Below are 20,764 nucleotides of genomic sequence, written 5' to 3'. Positions count from 1 at the left end.
AGGGACGACCACCAGCCAAGGCTGTGAGAAGCAGAAAGCCGCCCCTAGCTGGAGTGCCAATGAAGTGCTCCATACCATTCCCTGGCCACCGCCACAGCAGGTATGAATGCAGCTGACGCACTTTGTGTCAGGGTTGCTCCTTGCAGCATAGCCAGGGCTGAAGCCACAACACAACAACACATATGTCTCCATGTGAGTGCCCAGCTTGCATATGCCGCTCTGGTAGGAAGGTCCCTGGCCACCTCTGCTGCCTGGATTTGCAAGGAGGATCTCACCTGGAAAGAGGCTGTGGTGGGACTAGGAATGAGGGGATTACCAGGAGCCAGAAAGGATGGGGGTGTGCAGGATGCAGTACAGGAAAGGACTGAAGGTACATAATGCAGGCATCTGGTGAGAGGGGGTACAAATTTCTTTGTAGTTGAGCTGAACATCTCCAAGGGAAGGGTAATATGAGTCACTGGTCCCAAAGGTGGAGGATGAGGATCCTGGGGAGCAGATCCCTGGCAAGAGGGCCTGGAAGAAATTGAATGAGGAATTTGATTTTGAGTGGGTCCTTGCTATGAACTTTTAAAGGATTATACAGATTGGTTTGAAGGGACGCTGGCTGCCTCTTCTAATTGATCACGTAATATAATATGGGTTGAACCTCTCTACTCCAGCACTCTCTGATCCAGCAACATCCTTGGTCCGGGATGATTTTAGTTAGCTGGGTGTCCATGTATCATAGGTGGCCAAGTTACCCATGACCCATAAAGTTTGTTTACAGACACCATTCCTGGCACTGAGTGTTCTGTACTGCTGTTTAGCTGTAATGTACCCCTAAATGTCTTTGGCTACGTCTACACGTGAAGCCTACATCGAAGTAGCCTATTTCGATGTGGCGACATCGAAATAGGCTATTTCGATGAATAACATCTACACGTCCTCCAGGGCTGGCAATGTCGATGTGCAACATCGACGTTGCGCAGCACCACATCGAAATAGGCGCAGCGAGGGAACGTCTACATGCCACAGTAGCACACATCGAAATAAGGGTGCCAGGCACAGCTGCAGACAGGGTCACAGGGCGGACTCAACAGCCAGCCGCTCCCTTAAAGGGCCCCTCCCAGACACACTTGCACTAAACAGCACAAGATACACAGAGCTGACAACTGGTTGCAGACCCTGTGCATGCAGCATGAATCCCCCGCTGCAGCAGCAGCAGCCAGAAGCCCTGGGCTAAGGGCTGCTGCACACGGTGACCATAGAGCCCCGCACGGGCTGGAGAGACAGCGTCTCTCAACCCCCCAGCTGATGGCTGCCATGGAGGACCCCACAATTTCGACGTTGCGGGACGCGGATCGTCTACACGGTCCCTACTTCGACGTTGAACGTCAAAGTAGGGCGCTATTCCAATCCCCTCATGAGGTTAGCGACTTCGACGTCTCGCCGCCTAACGTCGAAGTTAACTTCGAAATAGCGCCCGACGCGTGTAGCCGTGACGGGTGCTATTTCAAAGTTAGTGCCGCTACTTCGAAGTAGCGTGCACGTGTAGACACAGCTTTTAAGAGACAAAGAAGTAGTGGAAGTGTTGATAATGCTGCTAAGAGTAAACATGGGTTTTTAGGCTTTATCTACTTATTTCCTTGTGCCATATACACAATAAAAATGTGTAACAGTGTTAGTACTTTTTAATGAAGAGATCTGATAAGCTAGGTGCAGACTTATGATAAGCTAGGTGTATCAGTATGGTCATACATTATTAAATAGCATTGCAAGCATTATTCAATTTATTTGCGTCAGTGACATAAAAATGAGACAAACTCCCTACAATAATTGACTTCCTCTCATTTAGCAAATTCTCTGGTTTGGCATTGGTCAGGTACAGAGAGCAATAGACTAGAGAGGTTCAACCTGAATTTCCTTTCATTTATGTATTCTATTGCTTGATGCATCTTTCAGTAGCCTATTAATCTATTGCAATGGGTTGCCACCCAGCACTCGCCAGCATTCCCTTCTGGGAAGATGCAGCCAAAGTCTTTAACAATCCAAGCTCTGTTGCCAGGCCATATTCCCAGGCCTTTCTGGAGGCAAAATGTTGCACTCTCTGGCCGTGTCCATATGGCCCTAGTGCTATGCTAATGAGGGATAAGGGGTAAGGGACTGGCGACAGAGGGGATTTAGCCATGTGAGTATGCAAGTGGAAAACCATTTGCAATTTCTAGAAACCTCATTAGCTGCAGCACTATGTTGTGGGCCATGTAGACATAGCCTCTGTGCCCTTATGGCCCCATTTCTTACGCTTGGCCACTAAGCACTTCAAACTAACTAACTAACTAACTAACTAAATAAAGCAGTTCACATAAATGACTGTCCAACTTTCAACTGTTCTGGGAAAAACACAAAACCTTCACTGTATATATAATCAAAATGTATATTATGATTTTTAGAGAAAACAATGTCATTTTAATGATTTATTGTATTGTGTTTCCAATTTTGTCGTGAGATTTACAGCTTTTTTGAGAAAATAGTAGTAATGTGTTTTTTGCCATTCCATATAGGAAAAATAATCTCAGCATTCATTGATCTGAGTATTTCATAAACATATTGATTCATTGTAAGCAGAATCTTACCCAGGGATCATTAATAAGTTATCTTTACTCTAGATAAGCATGACATTTCAGTTTTTGGACAGTTCGAAGGTTTGTCCAACTTATGAAACTATCAAAATTTCTCCACTGAGCAAATTAATGACTTTATTCTTACACTCATGAAATGCAAGTTAATAGTTCTCCAAAGAGCAAAAGTAAAATTTTCAAAAGTACTTAAACATTTAGGAGAATAAGACCAAGATTTTTAGAAGTATTTTGGTGCTGCTCTGCTTAGGGCTGCAATGGTGAACCAAATGAGCAGTATAAATTTTGGGAGTAAAGGCACTTCAAAGTAGAGCAGGGCACTTCGAAGCACCCATGGCTACATGGCAAGCCGGCACTTTGAAGTTTGACACTTCAAAGTTGCCATGGGGACAATTAGACTAATAAGGTGCTGCATATTCATCACAGCACTTCATTAGTATTCTCTGACCAGGCTGATCACCATGCCCACTTTAAAGAAGGGGGCAAGTGTAGACACAGCCTAAATACCTGCAGCCATGTCTAGAAGGTGGCTGCAGTAATCCTGGAACTTCATCATGTAAACAAAAACTATAATGACAATTGTTTGCTTGTTTTCCATCAGTGTAGACCTCCATCTCCTGGAGCAATAGCACCTACTGTCACAGAAACTTTCCTCAATCAACTGAACTGTGTACAAACAGGGAGTTAGGTCAGCACAACTGGGGCACATGGGGGTGTGGGAGAATCAATTTTTCACATCCTGAGGGCTATAACTATTCAGACATCAGTCTGAAGTGCAGACCAGGCCTAAGCAACTTTTAAAAATGGCACTTGGATACTTCAGTCATTAAGGCCGTAATGGGGTCCCACTCACCTTCCACAAGAACCCTCCTCTGGCCAAATGCATGTGGCTGCACTCACTCAGTCCACTACATTTTCAGCTGCTCAGCCTGATGTACACATTGCATCACTCAAACCCCTTCTGGGGGATAAAGTTAATTGAGGCCCATCTTGACATTGTCTGTATGTCCCTCTGTTTCTGTCTCTCAGTATACTCTCCCTTGGACAGGGAACAGTGCTTCCAGGGCTTCCCCTCCTGGAGACAGCTTCTTGCTCCTAGCTCAGGGCTTTGCCTCAGTTCATGAGGCCTCTTAGTCAATTCTACACTGTGGATGAGTGATGCTTCCAGGGCTTCCCCTCCTGTAGACAGTGTCTAGGTCATCTCAAGGCACTTTTACTTCCCACCTTCTGGCTAGCATCCCAATTCCTCGTACCTTCCCCCCACCCACTAGGATGCAAATGTCCACACAACATCCTCCCAATTCTAATGAGGCTGGGGGGATCTGGGGAGGAAGTCCTACCCTTGACTCTGGGCCCCAGCCCAGGGACCCTAGCGATAGAAGTTACCTGCTAAGTCCATTGTACAGCTGCTGATTTCCTGGGCCAGTTTCCTATGGGCTTGCAAGGTCCTCCCACTTAGCTAAGGGCTCTATAACAGTCTTCCAGTCTCTGTTGATAGTCCACACTGTCTTCTCAATTCTCCATTTGGAGTGCTGCACAGTGCTGCCCCTCCATTGGATAGCCAGCCATCCTGGTCTTCACTCCTTGAGATCTCTAGGAATGCTGAGCTGACTTTGGTCCTGTAGCTCCTTTTATAGGGCTTCCTGTTGCTTGATTGTCTGTTTTTCCCTGTGGATGTGCTAGCCTTCCTTGGAGGATTTCTCTATGGTTTACTCTTCTAGGGCACGGTGTGGGAACACCATAGGCTTCCAACGGAAGTCTTCAGCACCTAGTCCAACCCATCAAAGCAGCATTTTTGACATTTGATCCAAGGTCCACCCCATATACATTATCTTGAATTTCTTACCTTTTTTCCTGCTGCTAACTCTAAAAATCATAGCCAGCTATCTAAAAACATATAACAACTTTGTTGTGTTTTCCTTTCATCTAAAATATGTATAGGCACTCTTATCCTTCATTTAATGTACGTAGAGTTATTTACTGCCTTTATATATTTATTTTTGTTGCTTAAAAAACAAGCTTCCCTAGCACTTTGGCTTCTCATGGGTTTTGTCTAAAGGAAGAAAATGTTACACAAAGAATGAGAGTGGGAGAGTTCTGCTTTAAATATTCTAACACTTCAACATCTTTCCACAAGTTGACCTCCTGTGTGATCTTAGGCAACTCAGATCAGATCATGTATTCCCATTCCCACTCACTGTCTGCTTAGATTTCAAGCTGTTTGTGACAAAGGCCATCTATTTATTGTTTGTACATTGTCTAGCACAATTGAGTCTCTAACTGCTAAAATAAAAATAAAAAAATAGGATTAGGTATTATGTTATTTAATACCAGAAATAAAATTATTCAAGATTTGAACAAATACAACAAAAGTAATTGTATATATTATTTGTTCTTTGAAATAGTAACACTTCCTAAAACCTGAAAAACTCATAACAGACAAAATCAGTAATGACTCAATCAGTGCATTATTTTAAAGAGTAAGATACTCCAAAATAGCTTTTTAATACAGTCCCATTAAATATTACATAAGTCAGGAACATTCTCCTTACACAACGGGGAGGTCCAGCCATGAAATGACCCAGAAGAAAATTTCCACCGCTTCATGGTTTGTTCATTGAAAGAGAGAAAAAGAGAGAAAGCCTATTTAAAGTTCATGCTACAGATTAATGATAGTGATATACAGAATGTAAGGGGTTTTATGCTGCTATCAGCAAAGTCTCACAATGAGTGGCATACAAAAAATCAATAATAGCAAATTCCATAAGGACCTTGATGGAGTGTTTCTGTCTCTCCTTTCTTTTTGGGGAAAAAAATCTGTGCTTGAGCTATTTTTAAATTGTGTTAATGATCTTTTTCAGATTTCTATTTCTTTATGTATTATATTTTGGGGATGTATATCAATTTTCTGAGTTTAATTTTTGCTGTTCAGGAAAGACTCTTTTTTAAGGCTCAAAGTTCGTCAGTATCTTTAAAGACAGTCAGACTCAAGAGTCACCTGATCCCCTACAGAGGTTTGTTCCGTAGCAGAACATCTTGATTCAGAGTGCCTTGGCACCAAAATTCACCACTGATTCTGGTCTTGGTGATCTCCCTTGTCTCAGAGCAGTGCAACCATCTAGTCATCCATCGTTCAAAATTTGGCATTTTAGGTGGGGTTTTATTCATACATCTCTTAGAAAATTAGGTCAAAACCCTTAAAGTGGCATTGAGAGCTTACGAGAAACCACTGGCAGGACTTCAGCCCAGGACTGATGTTCTCACCACAGCCTAAACTGAAAGAGGCAGACAGCCACATTCTGAAGTAGCTGCAGATTTTGCATTAGCGTCACATTCATCTTCAGATAAAGTGAACCACAATAATCCAACTTGAAAGAGACAAATGCATGCATCATTGTGGCCAGCTCCTCCTCTCGCAGAAAAGAGTAAAGTTTTCCATTTTTGACACTGATGCTATCTGGTTTTCCAAACTTTGTGAAGAGCTTCATTCAACTCGGAAGAATGGAAACAGTGAAAGATGGGCATAGGATCCTAGCTAGTTCTTCAAATGTTTTCCACTTCCAACCAGCAACAGTTTTGGTCTTGCCCAGGTAAAGGTTGAGGCAGCTACTTTTCTTCCAGAAGCTCATTTCTCGTTGACTTGCAGACATGTGAATGTAATAGTGAAAATGTGCTGTCATACCTATAGGCTACCTACATCTTAATCACTAACTACCTCATCATGTGTAATGCATACAAGAAAGGCTCTGAGGCTTGCTGAAAATAAACTTCATAGTAGTAACACAACTACTAACTAAACTGTGCATTAGAGAGACAAGAACTTACCTCATATAACAGCTAAAGCAATAAAGATATATTGGACCATTGTGACTAACAAATGAAGTAATTTAAGTAAACAGAAATCTCAACTTTCCAGTTCAGCCCTAATTCAATAATGTGTTTGCCCAGAATTGTAGATTTAAGCACTTCTAAGCTTTTGAGATGTCTAGATCCAAAACTAAAGGATTTTTTGTGTGGATCTGGTAGAGATGGTTGACATTACTTGGAAGCACAGCTGCTTTCTTGAAATGCACTGCCATAATCTGAACAGTGGCCTGAGGGATCTTATGCCCACAAAAATACATAGACTATGAATAAGATGCACCACAAAGCATGTCCTTAAGAAAGCCAGCAAACCTTCAACAAGGCATCCATCCTTGCAAATGCAGAGAGGATGAAACTAGTAGATATCTGCTTGATACTTCTGCCCACTCACCTCAGTGATGTAGTTCTCTCACCTGTCTCATGAGTTCCTTGCCCATCTTTCCTTCCTCAGATTTCCCTCTTTCCCCAGTTTCTATCTGACTTTCATTTCATCTTCCACTTTCAAGATCTATCTCATCCCATGACCACTCAAGATTACAGCTAGTTGGAAAATAAAATAAAATAAAATAAAATAAAACCAAGATGGTTGTGGCAGGATGGGTTGCAGAGCTCCCCTTGAGACTGTCACTCAATGGCTGGCTTGCCTGCCCTTTGGAGCTCTTCAGCCTTCTGTCCTGCTAAGCCAGAACTTTTGATCTCCCCCAGCAAAGTCACAGCAGAACAATACAGACACTGAGGACAACTCACTCTGGGAAGACTCAGTCCCAGGGATTTGACACTGCACTTGGGTACACAGTCCCAAGAGGATCAGAACCCCAGATAAATCCATTTTATTCTGCTTAAAATTTTTTCATACAGCAAGCTCATAACTTGTTCAGCCCATTAATCAATGAAAGAGATATGCATGTATGTTCCTGCCACCTGAGGCTTGTCTACACCACCTCCCTACTTCGAAGGGAGGACGGTAACTATGGTGTTGGGAGTTTATTAATGAAGTGCTGTGGTGCATATGCAGCACTTCATTAAGCACATTTCCCCCCGCGACAACTCTGAACTTTAAACTTCGAAATGCCAGCTTCCATCTAGCTGCAGCTCACCTGCTGGAACTTCAAAGTGCCCAGGGTACTTGGAAGTCCCTTTACTTCTCAAAATCGTAATAGAGAGAGAGAAAGAGACAGACAGACAGACAGACTGATTTTCGATTCTGGTAATTTTGAGATTTCAACTTTTTGCCTCAAAAGAATCTCGAAGCTTCTCCAGGGAGAGGAAAACCAATTCCTTCCCAGCTCTACTCATGATTTAGAGTTTTCCTCACCTTCTCTTTTTTCCTGATGATTGAAACTTCATTATTTAGGAAAGGGAAATAGTGCTGCTGCCCATGATGGAGGAAAGAAGATTAGGGGTTGAGTGGAACAACAGCTAGTGCACTCTTTTCTTCACCTACCAACAGTCAACACAGACAATACTCAGGTGAAGCTGGGCAGCAGAGGAGTAACAGTTCCAGGCTGCTATAGGAATTGCCGGGTGTCCTTTAGTGACAGATGGAGTAAACTGCTCATTTTAAAATGCAGCCCGAAGTCCTGACAGCTCTACACCCTGTGCAGCACACTGTGGCTGAAGTCCTTGGCAGGAAAAAAAAAAAGGAAGGAAGGCAGATGGACCCAGCACTTTTTCAAAAAGATTCTGATGCTCAATATTCTGTACCAGCCACCTATGGAGAAATGAGAGAACAGAGTAGCCAGATTAGCCAGTGAAACAAACACAATATGCAAAAATATACAGAGTGGAAGAAAGCATAAAAATATTTTAAAATAATACAAACTTCATAAAATTACCACCATTCATATCTTTCCTTCCTTCCCTTACTAGAAACTCAGCACCTATATCCAAAGGCAGGTGGACAGCCCCATCTTGCAAGCTGCCTAGCAACTTCATTGCAGCATTGTGTCCTAGTTCTCACTAAACATCTTCAATGTAAATATTGCACTATTGCACTTTCTATGCACCAATTAATGGAATGAATTGGGCATCTGATCAAGTTGGAGTGAACAGCACCACCATGTGGGGACAGGCAGATATATCAGCTGAAACCAGCCCTTTGTGAACTGGAAAATTCAGGCTGGCGAAGTTGCTGTACAAAGGCACAAATCACACTTTTGGGCAAACACATCAATGTATGTTACATACTAAAAGCATAAAACAACCAGATTACATGCTACCTACCGGATTCCTGCTGCATATACAAAGTACATAAGATGAGTGTGGTTTTCTGTATGCCGTTTGTGTATAGTCTAGTACTGTAATTTAGTTGCCATGGTTACATTTCCTAAAACAATTCCTGGAATAGCACCAAGTTTAGCTTGGAATGCATCCACAGCACAATAAAACCTATCACATGGACTGACTGGTTGACCAAATGAGAAGAATTGGTAATAGTTCAGTTCCACATAAGATATCAGTGTCAGCTGCCCAACAGAAGCTTACGCATCAAGTTCTGCTCTTCTGTCTACTCTGAGCAAAACTATACAGTCTGTCTGAACAAGATTTATTTTTGGATTGGGGAAAAACAACAAAACAAGAATGAATAAGAGTAAATACTGCAGGATGAGCAGCAGCGTATGTAAAGAACTTGTTAACATGATACATCCCTCTGACAAAGCCGTGGCTGGTGCAATTTAGCTAGTGTTAGTCCTGCTTTGGTCAGGGAGGCTGGACTCAGTGACCTTCTGAGGTCTCTTCCAACCCTATGATTCAATGCTTCACATTTGGCAGCTGTCCCCCGTAAGAGGAGCTCATGAAAAATGTAAAGAACACAAAACAAATTCATTACAATTATGCAGCTGCGTAGTTTGAATAGGAAATAACACATTCCTTCTCTTCCCGTTTTAATTCTACTGTAGTCCTCGCCTTTCTCTAACCTCTTTTTCATCTCCCCTTAGCACACCTGAGTGATTCCAGCATGAGGGAACCACTGGGAATGGGCGGTGGCATCACCAGGTGATCTCTAGAAGGTATTATTGTGCCTCAGGTTTTGCTGCAAGCTGGCACAGTGTAGCACTCCTCAGCCCTAGGGAAGAAGGCAGCATAGAACTCTCCCTGTCTGGTACCATTTTACACACATTTTCACAATCATGGGAAATCAGGGCCAAGATATCTGCATAGCAGGGGAGAAATAAAGTCATGAAGTTACAAAGACCTGGGGAACATATAGATCAGTACGCACAACAAAGAAAGCAGCAGAGTTCAACAACACAACAAGAAGACTTATGTTATAACAGCAGTAATATAATATTCCAGTAAAAAGTCACAATTATAACTATCTGGTTTTGTGGGGTTGTTTGCTTAAGTTTTCAGAATAGTGAGTCAAACAATATAAAAATTACTAGGGTCCCTATTCTAATTATCTGCAAGAGTTTCTATGATAAGTTTATCCCATACCCTTGTAACTCAAGCTTTATTGCCTATGATCTCTTGTTTGAGGGAAAGGTATGCCTTGCAACAAATGTCATAGGGCCTGATCCTATTGTTATGTGCACTGGCGTAAGTCAGGAACAAGTCAATAGAAGGTCAACTAGCATGAGCTCAGACTGCTGAAATTGGAGACCATGGTTTGTCTATGGAATGGCACCATAATTCTCAAATCTGAAAATCTGAAGAAGTGAGTCTTGCTCATGAAAGCTCCTTACCTAATAAACATATGTGTTAGTCTTTAAGGTGCTACAGGACTGCTTGATTTTGTGATTCTACAGACTAACACAGCTACACCTTTGTTACTCTTTACCATAGTTAGTGATGGGCAAACTTCACAGGATTATTATTAGCAGTAATACAGTAGTAGTGTAAGAGCAATTTTGAGAAACTTCAGGTAAGATCCTTGCTTCTTTCTGTTAGATACTGTACAGTAATAGGAAGAAACAATCCTTATTCCAAAGAGCTACTGTAAAAGAGCAGGCTCAGGTTGAGAATGAAAAAAAAAAAGAAAAAACACATACACAAATAAATTTCCCAGGATCACACAGCAGGAACATTGCACAGTTGTGAACAGAATCTAGGCTACCCAAATGCCATCCTAGGCCCTAGCTATTTGGCCACATTGCCTTGCTATACAGTGTTCCTAATTGAGGCTTAACTTATGCAAGTACCCAGGAGTCTGGTTGCTTCTCAGAATTTTCTGAACCACAAAAGGATTCAGGTTTTGTCTGGAAACGTCATAAAAGTAGGTCCTCTGACTAGATTGCTGGTGTTGCTGCTGCCAGATCCAACTAGAAATGCCACAGAAAAGGTGTGGTTTTGCTGTTTTGTTTATTTTTGTTTTATACTATTGTGATACTTTTTCTTCTGAGTCCAGCTGCATTCTACAAATGTAGAGGCCTCCAGAAGTGAAAACAGGAAAATATAATTTCACAGAACATTTCAGAACCTTCAAACGTGTTTTCCCCTTTCTGGAAAGCTGTATTATTTTGGCTGCATTATTTTTACTGCACTATTGTGTTTCCATTTCTACATGCAACATAGTAGTACCTCTCCTGAATCCCAGTGGCTTGCATGTGATTACAAAATATTTAGCTACTGGCTGAACATTCCCAATCTGTCCTCGGGACCTGAGCTGGGTTGAGTGAGAGAATTTACTGAACCACAGGAGGCCAATATTGTCTAAGAGCATTATCAATATTTCCACTGCTTAGTGGGCTCTTAAAAGACTTTTAGGTGTAAATTACCATGAAATAACAGCACAAAACACTGAAAACCAAGTCTGGTGGCTGGAAACAAACTTTATGGGACCTCAGAAAACTTGGTCATACCCTGAGAAGAGGACATCCAGCCAACTGAAATCATGCTGGACCACAGATGTTGGTGGCCTAGGGAGTGCGGGACTAGAGAGGTTCAACCTGTACTAAGCATTCATGTTTAAACCAAGTTTCAAGGGAGAACCAAATGTAGCCCTAAAATGCATCATATTGTGTCTTACTTAGTGTTTTAAATTAAAAATTGCAGCAGTGGGTATATGGCAGAGATTGGGGTATCTCCTCTCTCCTATGAGCAAGTTCTTTTCCATTTCACCTTCCTCCCCAAAAGTTAAATCCTAGCAATACAAGTGATTGAAGAGAAAATATGAACATATGGGCTTTCCTAATTGCTGTCCTGATGAAGCTTATTTATATAATAATCCGTTTTATTTATATAGCACCTGTCTCCTGAAGGATAGTGGGCACTTGATCTATACAGCAATGCAGATTATCAAAAAATATGACTAAGAATAAAATGAAAACAATTACAAATAATTTAAAATAATAAATAAAAGGAACATGCTATAGAAATGACCACGAGACATTTTAGTAGTGTTTGAAACTAAGCTTTTAAAGGAATTACTTGCTTATGCTGCTTCTTTATCCCGAAAGGATGCCCATTCCATAACTGTGCAGGCATAAGAACAAAGATACAGAGAGTTTCCCTCAGCTTTTGCAAGACATAATTTATGGCAGTACATTTCATTGGACCGAGATTGTATTAGTTGTATGTATATTACACCAGAGCCTAGTCTGTGAGATCAGTCAAGATCAGAGGCCAGTTACGCAATTGATGGTAAAAAACATAAGAAACAGGTTTTGCCCCAAATAAGTTACAAGTTTAAGACAGGCAAACAGTATGAGAAGCAGTGGCAGGGAGAGAGTTGAGTCACTTGCTCAAGGTAATACAGCCTGTTTGTGTTTGGAGATAAATGCATCATTCAGTTTCATCATATGATAACACCACCCATTCCATTAGTACCTCCGGAGGATGGTAAACAGAAACTACTAAAGCTAGACATTTTTAAATGAGCAGGTCTTTATCACTTGCATGCAAATGTTTCAAAAGAGCTGGCTGAAGAGCCTACTGGACCATTCCTGGTGATTTTCAATAAACCTTAAAACCATATGAAAGTTCCAGAATACTTATGCTGATATTGAAAAACAATGACCCAGGCTATTATAGACCTGTCAGCCTGACCAGTTCCAAGAAAGATGATGATGAGTTTGACACAAGACTCAATTAATAATGTATTAATGGAGGAACATGTAATTAATTCAAATCAACATGTTTTTATGGAAAATAGATCCTGTCAAACCAAATTGACATATTTTGGGGGTAAGAAAACATTTTTTATAAACATAATAATGTTGATATAATATACTTAAACTTTTTTTGGTGATTGAGTTGGTGCCACATGAATTCTTATTAAAAAAAACCCAAAAAAAACACCCAAGAATGATTTAAAATTATTGTCCTTCCAAAATTTGTTTCAATAATATTAAGTTGTTGACATATATCATAGATTGATAATGATGAGACAAAGTTTTGTGTGGTGCTTTGCCCAAGTGTAAGTGTGCAATTACACAATTCATTTTTAAAACCTATTGTTGATGTTTCAAAAATGATGCTGTCTGAAGGTTTGTGTCTATAGTTAACCCTAGATGAAGTTTACTTCATAATTTTCAAGCCACACGCGTCTACCAAAAAGAATAAGTGCTATGAGAGGTGTGAAGAAAACACTTCCTAGAAGAAGAATTTTTGCCTACACATGCTCAGCTGAACAAATGCAGAATCAAGGAATTAATTGAATCGTAACAGAGAGGGAGCCGTGCTTGTCTACATACTATCAAAACAAAAAAGCAGTCAAGTAGCACTTTAAAGACTAACAAAATATGGCTATCGTCTGAAGAAGAGGGTCTGTCCCATGAAAGCTCACCTAATAAATTATTTTGTTAGTCTTTAAAGTGCTACTTGACTGTTTTTTTTTTTTTGAAGGAATTAATTGTGTATGGTTAGGTCAGCATGATTTACCAATTTAAGGTGCATCTAAGAAACCTACCACACAGGAAAAAATGAAACAGGTAAAATTCAAATAGCAATTTTAGGCATATAGTTCTCAGAGAACTAATAGCGATTCCTGACTTGCCAAACACTTCCTAGAAAAAAATTACCCCAGAGCCTGTGGTACAGCTAGAGAGCACACAGCTTAACTTAGGAAGGCTCAAGTATGCACAAGGGTAACTTTCTCACCTCCTGAATCATCAGTTGGTTGTGTACAAGGCCATTCCCTGGAGTAAGTTCAAGCAAATTGTAGGCCCTAAGGCATTCATAACACCTCTGGGGATCTTTTTCCTCGCAGAGACATGCTTATGGCAGCTGCAAGGGATTAGCAGTAGTATAGGAATTCATTGATCCTCCTGTGGGTCAACTTTGGCAGCTTTTAGGCTGCTTTGTGCTGGCTCTAAGTTACAAAGCAGCCCTAGTATCACTGGTGATTAGTGAGGGCATTTCTGGGGAACAAATTGGCCATGTACCCTGCCCTCTCTCCACCCATGCCCCACTCTTACCATCCCCGCTCTGCCCCTTTCCCCTGTTCCACTCTCATGAACCTCTTCCTGGTGCAGGTCAATCCTGACCTTCTCCTAGAGCAGTGAAGCCCAAAAGCAGTGCTGATCTAGGGCCCCACCAGTCTGGGAGGGAGGGGTAGCACTACTCCCATACTCACCAAAAGTGGTACAGTGCTGACAGTGAGTGTGCAGAGGTAGACAGTGGGGTGGTGCATATGACCCTTGTGCACTCCTGTGCACCACCCCTGCCTAGTATAGATCTGGTCCACAATCTCTTCCCACAAGTTCACTCCTGCCAAGCATGCTTTTCCCCTGTGTGAAAAGAGGTGCTAACTGGATATCTGCTAATCCATTTTGTTAGCTGCACTCGCACCAATTTCCTTGTGTTACAGCTGTGCAAATTAGACATGATGTGTTCAAACAATGGAAGATTGTCCCTACATTTCATCCCATGTTTCATGGTCCCCAGACGATTAATACAGAATTTGCAGGGTACATCTATTGCCAGTGTGACTGTTGCGTCTCTTATGTAATTTCATCTCAGGAAAAACATTACTTTAGACTCTGACTCAAGGGCTACATCTACACTAGCCCCAAACTTCGAAATGGCCACGCAAATGGCCATTTCAAAGTTTACTAATGAATCGCTGAAATGCATATTCAGCGCTTCATTAGCATGCAGGCGGCCGCGGCACTTTGAAATTGACGCAGCTCGCCGCCGCGCGGCTCATCCCTATGGGGCTCCTTTTCAAAAGGACTCCGCCTACTTCGAAGTCCCCTAATTCCCATCTGCTCATAGGAATAAGGGGAGTTTGAAGTAGGCGGGGTCCTTCAAAAAGGAGCCCCGTCAGGATGAGCCATGCGGAGGCAAGCCGCGTCAATTTTGAAGTGCTGTGGCCGCCCGCATGCTAATGAGGCTCTGAATATGTATTTCAGCGCTTCATTAGTAAACTTTGAAATGGCCATTTGCATGGCCACTTTGAAGTTTGGGGCTAGTGTAGGCATGGTCATACAGGGCCAAATTCACTGCTGCCTTTCTATGCATCATACTGATAATGCAAAGCATTCAAAAATGCTCCTTGCATAACCAAAGTAGCACAAGGCAGCCCAAATATACTGGTGAATCCAGACCATAATGTGCCTGATTCTGTTTCAGTTTGAGCTGCCAGGTCTCTGTTCAAGCAACTCCTAACTTCCATATTGCAGATAATCACCTCACTGAATAGCTGTTTTCCTTCTGCTTCCCAGAAATGAGACCTCTTTCTTGGAAGGTTTCCAGCACTTCTCAATTTCTAAAAGGACAGAAATGGCTCAAAAATTGTACTTCATTCCACACTAGCTCACAAAGGCCATGTCTACACTAGCCCCAAACTTCGAAATGGCCACGCAAATGGCCATTTCGAAGTTTACTAATGAAGTGCTGAAATGCATATTCAGCGCTTCATTAGCATGCGGGCGGCCGCAGCGCTTCGAAATTGACGCGGCTCACCGCCGCGCAGCTCGTCCAGACAGGGCTCCTTTTCGAAAGGACCCCGCCTACTTCAAAGTCCCCTTATTCCCATCTGCTCATGGGAACAGGCAGGGCTGATATGAAGTCAGGATGATTGCAACGGAAAGGGGCTACAGCTTGGAAGCCTACAGTCACTCTCTGAACTTACTTAGGACAGACAGAGAAACTGAGGGTGAGTGAAAACCCTGGGATCTTGGCCCTGAGGGATGAAGATGGTGGAGAAGAAACAGAGTTAAAAAAAAACATTTAGAGGAAAGGTTTGGGATAGTGCAACATGAAGCTTGTGATTTGAGATTTGCTAGAACCTGGAGCAGGAATATGGAGTAGTGAGCAGATCAAAGTTTCTCTGAGGGTACATCTACACTATGCTGGAGATCAACCCAGCAGGGATCAATCCGAGTGCTGATTTATCAGGTCATTGAAAATGTAATAACTTGATGTCTGAGCACACTCCTGTTGATGCTAGTACTCCAACAAAATGAGAAGAGTGGTAATTCGGTAGCTGAAGTAGACTACTGGTAAAGGTAAGTGTAGACAAGGCCTGAGGGAGGCACAGTCTGGGCAATGCACTGGAAGACTGGGACAGGTCATGCAGCAAGATTCTGATTAGTCTGGCAGGGAAAAATCTAGTGACGTGGCTGGAAAAAGAAGAGGGAACACTGCAACTCCTGAAGTATCAAAGGGGTGGCAGTACAAATAAGAGGCTGATGTCAGATTGGGCAGAGCAATTCCCCAGGCATAAGCATAACAATGAGTGTATCCTGTTATATACATGGAAATGAAAAGATATATACAAAGGTGTGGTAAATATAATGGCCTTATCTTCCCAACTTTCAGAACTTTATTATAACCTGACTTAATTACTTTAGCTTTATCTTCTACTTGCAACAGCCACCATAAAAATTGTCTCGTCCTCTCGCATATACAATAATAAATAACTCTTGGAATGAAGTGATGTGTAATTTTATGACCACAGCTCAAAAATGTCATTATAAAGTATGAAAGATCAATAGCAACAACATCTTAGAATTACCAAGATTAATACACAAGTTTGCTTCATAATCACCAGCTTTATCTGCGATTACAAACACATAATGGCTACGTCTACACGTGCACACTACGTCGAAGTAGCCTATTTCTACATAAGAACATCAAAATAGGCTACTTCAACATGTGTCATCTACACTTCCTCCAGGGCTGGTGCCGTCGACGTTCAACGTCGAAGTAGCGACAGGGAACATCGAAAGGAGACGCCCTGGAAGGAAACACAGACTGTCCACACACACAAGCGCTCCCCATTGAAATAAGGAGCCAGGAAAGCCCGTGGACTGGGTCACAGGCTGGACTAGCCCTTCCAGGTCAACAGCAACCCAATCCTTTAAAGGGCTCCTCCCAGGCACACCCGGCCTGCACAGCACAAGGTCCGCAGGGAACTCTCCACACTCTCGCAGACCAAGTCATAGCAGATATGGACCCCCAGCAGCAGGAGGAAGAGGAGACCCTCCAGGTAGTCATCCAGGGGGCAAGCGCCCTGCTAGGTACTGTCTGGGAGGCCTCCCAGTGGTTCCTGCCAGAGGACCCCTCCCCGGGGGCAGATGGGGACACCCCTGACCACCAGGCTCCCCTCTTCCTCCCCCACTGGCTGCTCCCCTGCCTCTGGAGCTACCCCAGCAGCTCCTAGTGGTGGGAGCAGCTGGTCATGCAGGAGTGGGATGACAACATGTGGCTGCGGAACTTCCGCATGCGCTGGCAGACCTTCCTGGAGCTCTGCCAGTGGCTCACCCCCGCAATGAGGCACCAGCACACCTGGATGCGGTGCGCCCTCCCTGTCGAGAGGAGGCTCGCAATAGCCGTCTGGAAGCTGGCCACTCCAGAAAGCTACTGCTACGTGGGACACCAGTTTGGAGTGGGAAAGGCCATGGTCGAGGCCGTTGTCATGGAGGAAAGGAGGCCCGGGCACGCACCCACTGGGGGGCAGAGGGGGGCCAGGTGTGGGGCTGGGGAGGGAAGGGTGCCGGGGAGGGAGGGGCTGGGCAGGGGGGTACCTGGGGAGGTGCCCGGGAGGGGGGGCCTGTGAGGAGGGCCCTGGAGCACCCTGCACACCCTCATGGGCGCCTGTGTTCCCTCCCCACAGGTGGTCCATGCACTCAGTTCTATGCTGCTCCAGAGGGTCGTCTGACTCAGGGACCTGGATGCAGCCATTGCTGGATTCGCTGCCATGGGGTTCCCAAACTGCTTTGGGACCCTGGACGGGACCCACATCCCCATCCATGCCCTGGACCACAGCAGAGGAAGATACATAAACCACAGGGGCTACCACTCCATGGCCCTGCAGGCCATGGTGGACAGTCAGGTCTGCTTCCAGGACGTGTACGTGGGCTGGCCTGGCTGCACACACGATGCCTGTGTTTTTAGGAACTCGGGCCTGTGCCACCGGCTGGAGGTGGGGACCTACAGCCCCCAGAGGGAGATTCCTCTGAGGGACACCACCATGCCCCTCTGCCTCGTGGTGGACACGGCCTACCCCCTACAGCCCTGGCTCATGCACCCATACACAGGCCACCTCAATGCCAGCCAGGAGTGGTTCAACACCCTCCTGAACCATGCCCTTCAGGTGGTGGAGAGGACCTTCAGCCATCTGAAGGGCCGATGGTGGTGCCTCCTTGCCCGACTGGACATCAGCCTCCAGAACATCCCCCACATTGTGGGCACATGCTTCACACTCCACAACATTGTTGAGAGAAAGGGGGAGGCTTTCGTCCAGGGGTGGGTGGTGGACGCTGGCACAAGCTTCCCCCAGCCAGCTGCTGCATCCAGCTGCCAGGCCCACCATGAGGGGGTAGGGGTCCACGAGGCCCTGCGGGCCCACTTCAATCAGGGAGACCCTGAGCATCTCCCTGACCTTCCCCGGAGGACCCCCCACATACACAGCACACACTGCCCACACACCGCCCCCAACACCGACAAGCCAGCCCCCCAACAATACATGCCTCCAGTTATTTGGAAAATAAACCCTTTTTTTTTTTTAAACTGCTAACTTTGTTTTGTGCACAACAGAAACTGCAACCAATATACAAAGGAAGACAACTGTATACATGGGGGACAACTATATACAAGGGAGCCCAGCGAATGTCTCGGCCATTGGCCCATCAGCCCAGGGTGGGGGTAGAGGGGCGCGACCCCCGGCAGGTATGGCTCACGACCCCCTCCCCATGTCCATGTTCTCTGGTGTGGCTGGCTGGGGGCTGGGAGGACCAGCAAGTATGGCCAGGATGCCTCCATTGGCCAGTCTTCAGCCCCAGTGGTCTCTGGTCCTGGGGAGCTTGCAGGCAGCACAGCAGGTGGGGTGGAAGGTGGGGCACAGGTGGTGAGGCGGCAATGGGTGGAGTGGTGGGGAGGGTGGCTCCGGGGCCAGCGGGGGGTGGGAGCCAGGAGACGGCCTCCCAGATCGACCCAGCTGTGTCCCGGAAGACCCCCATGAAGTCCTCCCATGCCGCCCACTCCCAGGTGGACTCCTCCCTGTCGAAGCAGAGTCTCTCCTCTGCCACCTCCATCTGCCGCTGGAGAGCTGTAAGGAGCTGGGAGTCCACAGGGGCCATCCCCAGGGTCTGGCAGTGGTGGGACTGTCCCGCTGGCCTAGGAGGTGTCTCCAGGCTCTAGTGGTGGCTGACCTCCAGAGGGCTGTAGGGAACAACGAAGGGTGCCTGGCTGCTGGGGGTGTTGGATGGTGCGGCTGCAGAGTGGGAGAGAGGGAGGGGAAGGCTGTTAGTACCATGCCCTAGCCCATGTCCCATTCACCCCAACCCCCTTGGGTGCTGGAACTCTGTCCCCATTGGTGGGTGTGATGACCCTGTTGGCTGTCCCCATAGCATTGTCCCCCTGCCCCTCGGATTAAGGCACAGTGCTGTCCATGGGTGTGAGTGCTGATGGGCGCTGATGGACCTGCCACCATCCTGGGACCGTGCTGTGGCTGGGCAGTTGGGGGTTGGGGTCCGCTGGGGGTGTCTGAGGCTTCCAGTCGTGTCTGGTGCCCCTGCCTTGTGGGTGTGTGCCCTGTGGGATACGTACCTGACCATCCATTGCTGCGGTTGGTGGAAGTCCATTGGGCGGACGCCCAGCTGGTGCCCCGGGAGGGGAGGTCGATGTGGAGCCCCCCCCACCCGTCACTGCTGGACGCCTCCTCCGCTGTCCTGAGAAGGGGCTCCTCGACTGGCCTCCAGGCCAGACTCTGGCTCCGAGGCCTACTGGAGCTTGTCAGCCGTGGTGTCAAGGGTGGCCAGTGGGGAGGAGGTGTCGCGGGGGCCCAGGATGGCCCTGAGCTCCCTGTAATAGGGGCAAGCGGTGGGGGTGGCCCCAGACTGGATGGCTGAGTCCTGGAGCTGGGCGTACCCCTGCCTCAACTCCTTCACCTTACTCCATACGTGATCCGGAGTGCGGGCAGGGTGACCCCCGGCAGCCAGGCCCTCGGCCAGTCAGGCGAATGCTTCTGCATTCTGCCGCTTTCTCCCCATCACGTGGAGCACCTCCTCTTCACCCCAGAGCCCCAGCAGGTTTCGGAGCTCGGCCTCCGACCAGACCCCCCCCTCTTTTTGGCCCCCTGCTTGGCTGCCGGGGGTGCCTGGGTCCCCTCAGAAGGAGAGCCCTGGGGGCACTCGGGGGGCTGGCTAAATGCCATGGGTGGTGGGTGGATGGGTCGGGGCCTGAGGAGGGCGTGCAGGGCTAGCAAGTGCGTATGCTGTGTTCCTGCATGCTCTCAGCTTCCTGCCACAGGAAATCTGGGTCCATGGTGCTTTAAAGTCTGCTGTGCACGGGGACCATAAATCCCCGCAGGGGCTAGACAGAGCATCTCAACCCATCAGCTGATGGCCACCATGGAGGACCCTGCTATTTTGAAGTAGAGGGACATGGATCGTCTACACACACCCTACTTCAACGTTCAATGTCAAAGTACAGTGCTATTCCCATCTTCGGATGGAAATAGTGATTTTGACATCTCGCCGCCTAATGTCGATTTCAATGTGGAAATAGCACATGGAGTGCATAGACGCGATGGGTGCTATTTCGATGTTGTGGTGGCTACTTTGAAGTAGCCGGCTACTGTAGATGCACCCGATCTGTGTTTGGGTGTTTGTGTGTGTATCTATTACATACTGCAGCTAAGTGCCAAAAACAATCATGGATTGGGAAAAATGACACAGAAGAGTCTAAATGAGTTCTTATACCGCAGAGTCTCTCTTCAGTTACTCATGAGATAAAAATGACTTGAGAGTTTTTGCCATTCAACTGCAAATTAAAGCATCACTTTGCACAGAACTGGATCAGGCACTTCAGATCACTCCTCGGTAGCTTGACACTTATCGGTGCTTCAGCGTCTGGAAGTCATATAGTTTCCTGATAATGCATATGTCTGAAGGAAG

The sequence above is a fragment of the Carettochelys insculpta genome, chromosome 2 (genome assembly GCF_033958435.1).
Source record: "Carettochelys insculpta isolate YL-2023 chromosome 2, ASM3395843v1, whole genome shotgun sequence".
Lineage (NCBI taxonomy): Eukaryota > Metazoa > Chordata > Testudines > Carettochelyidae > Carettochelys > Carettochelys insculpta.
Note: the sequence above shows the minus strand (reverse complement) of the source record.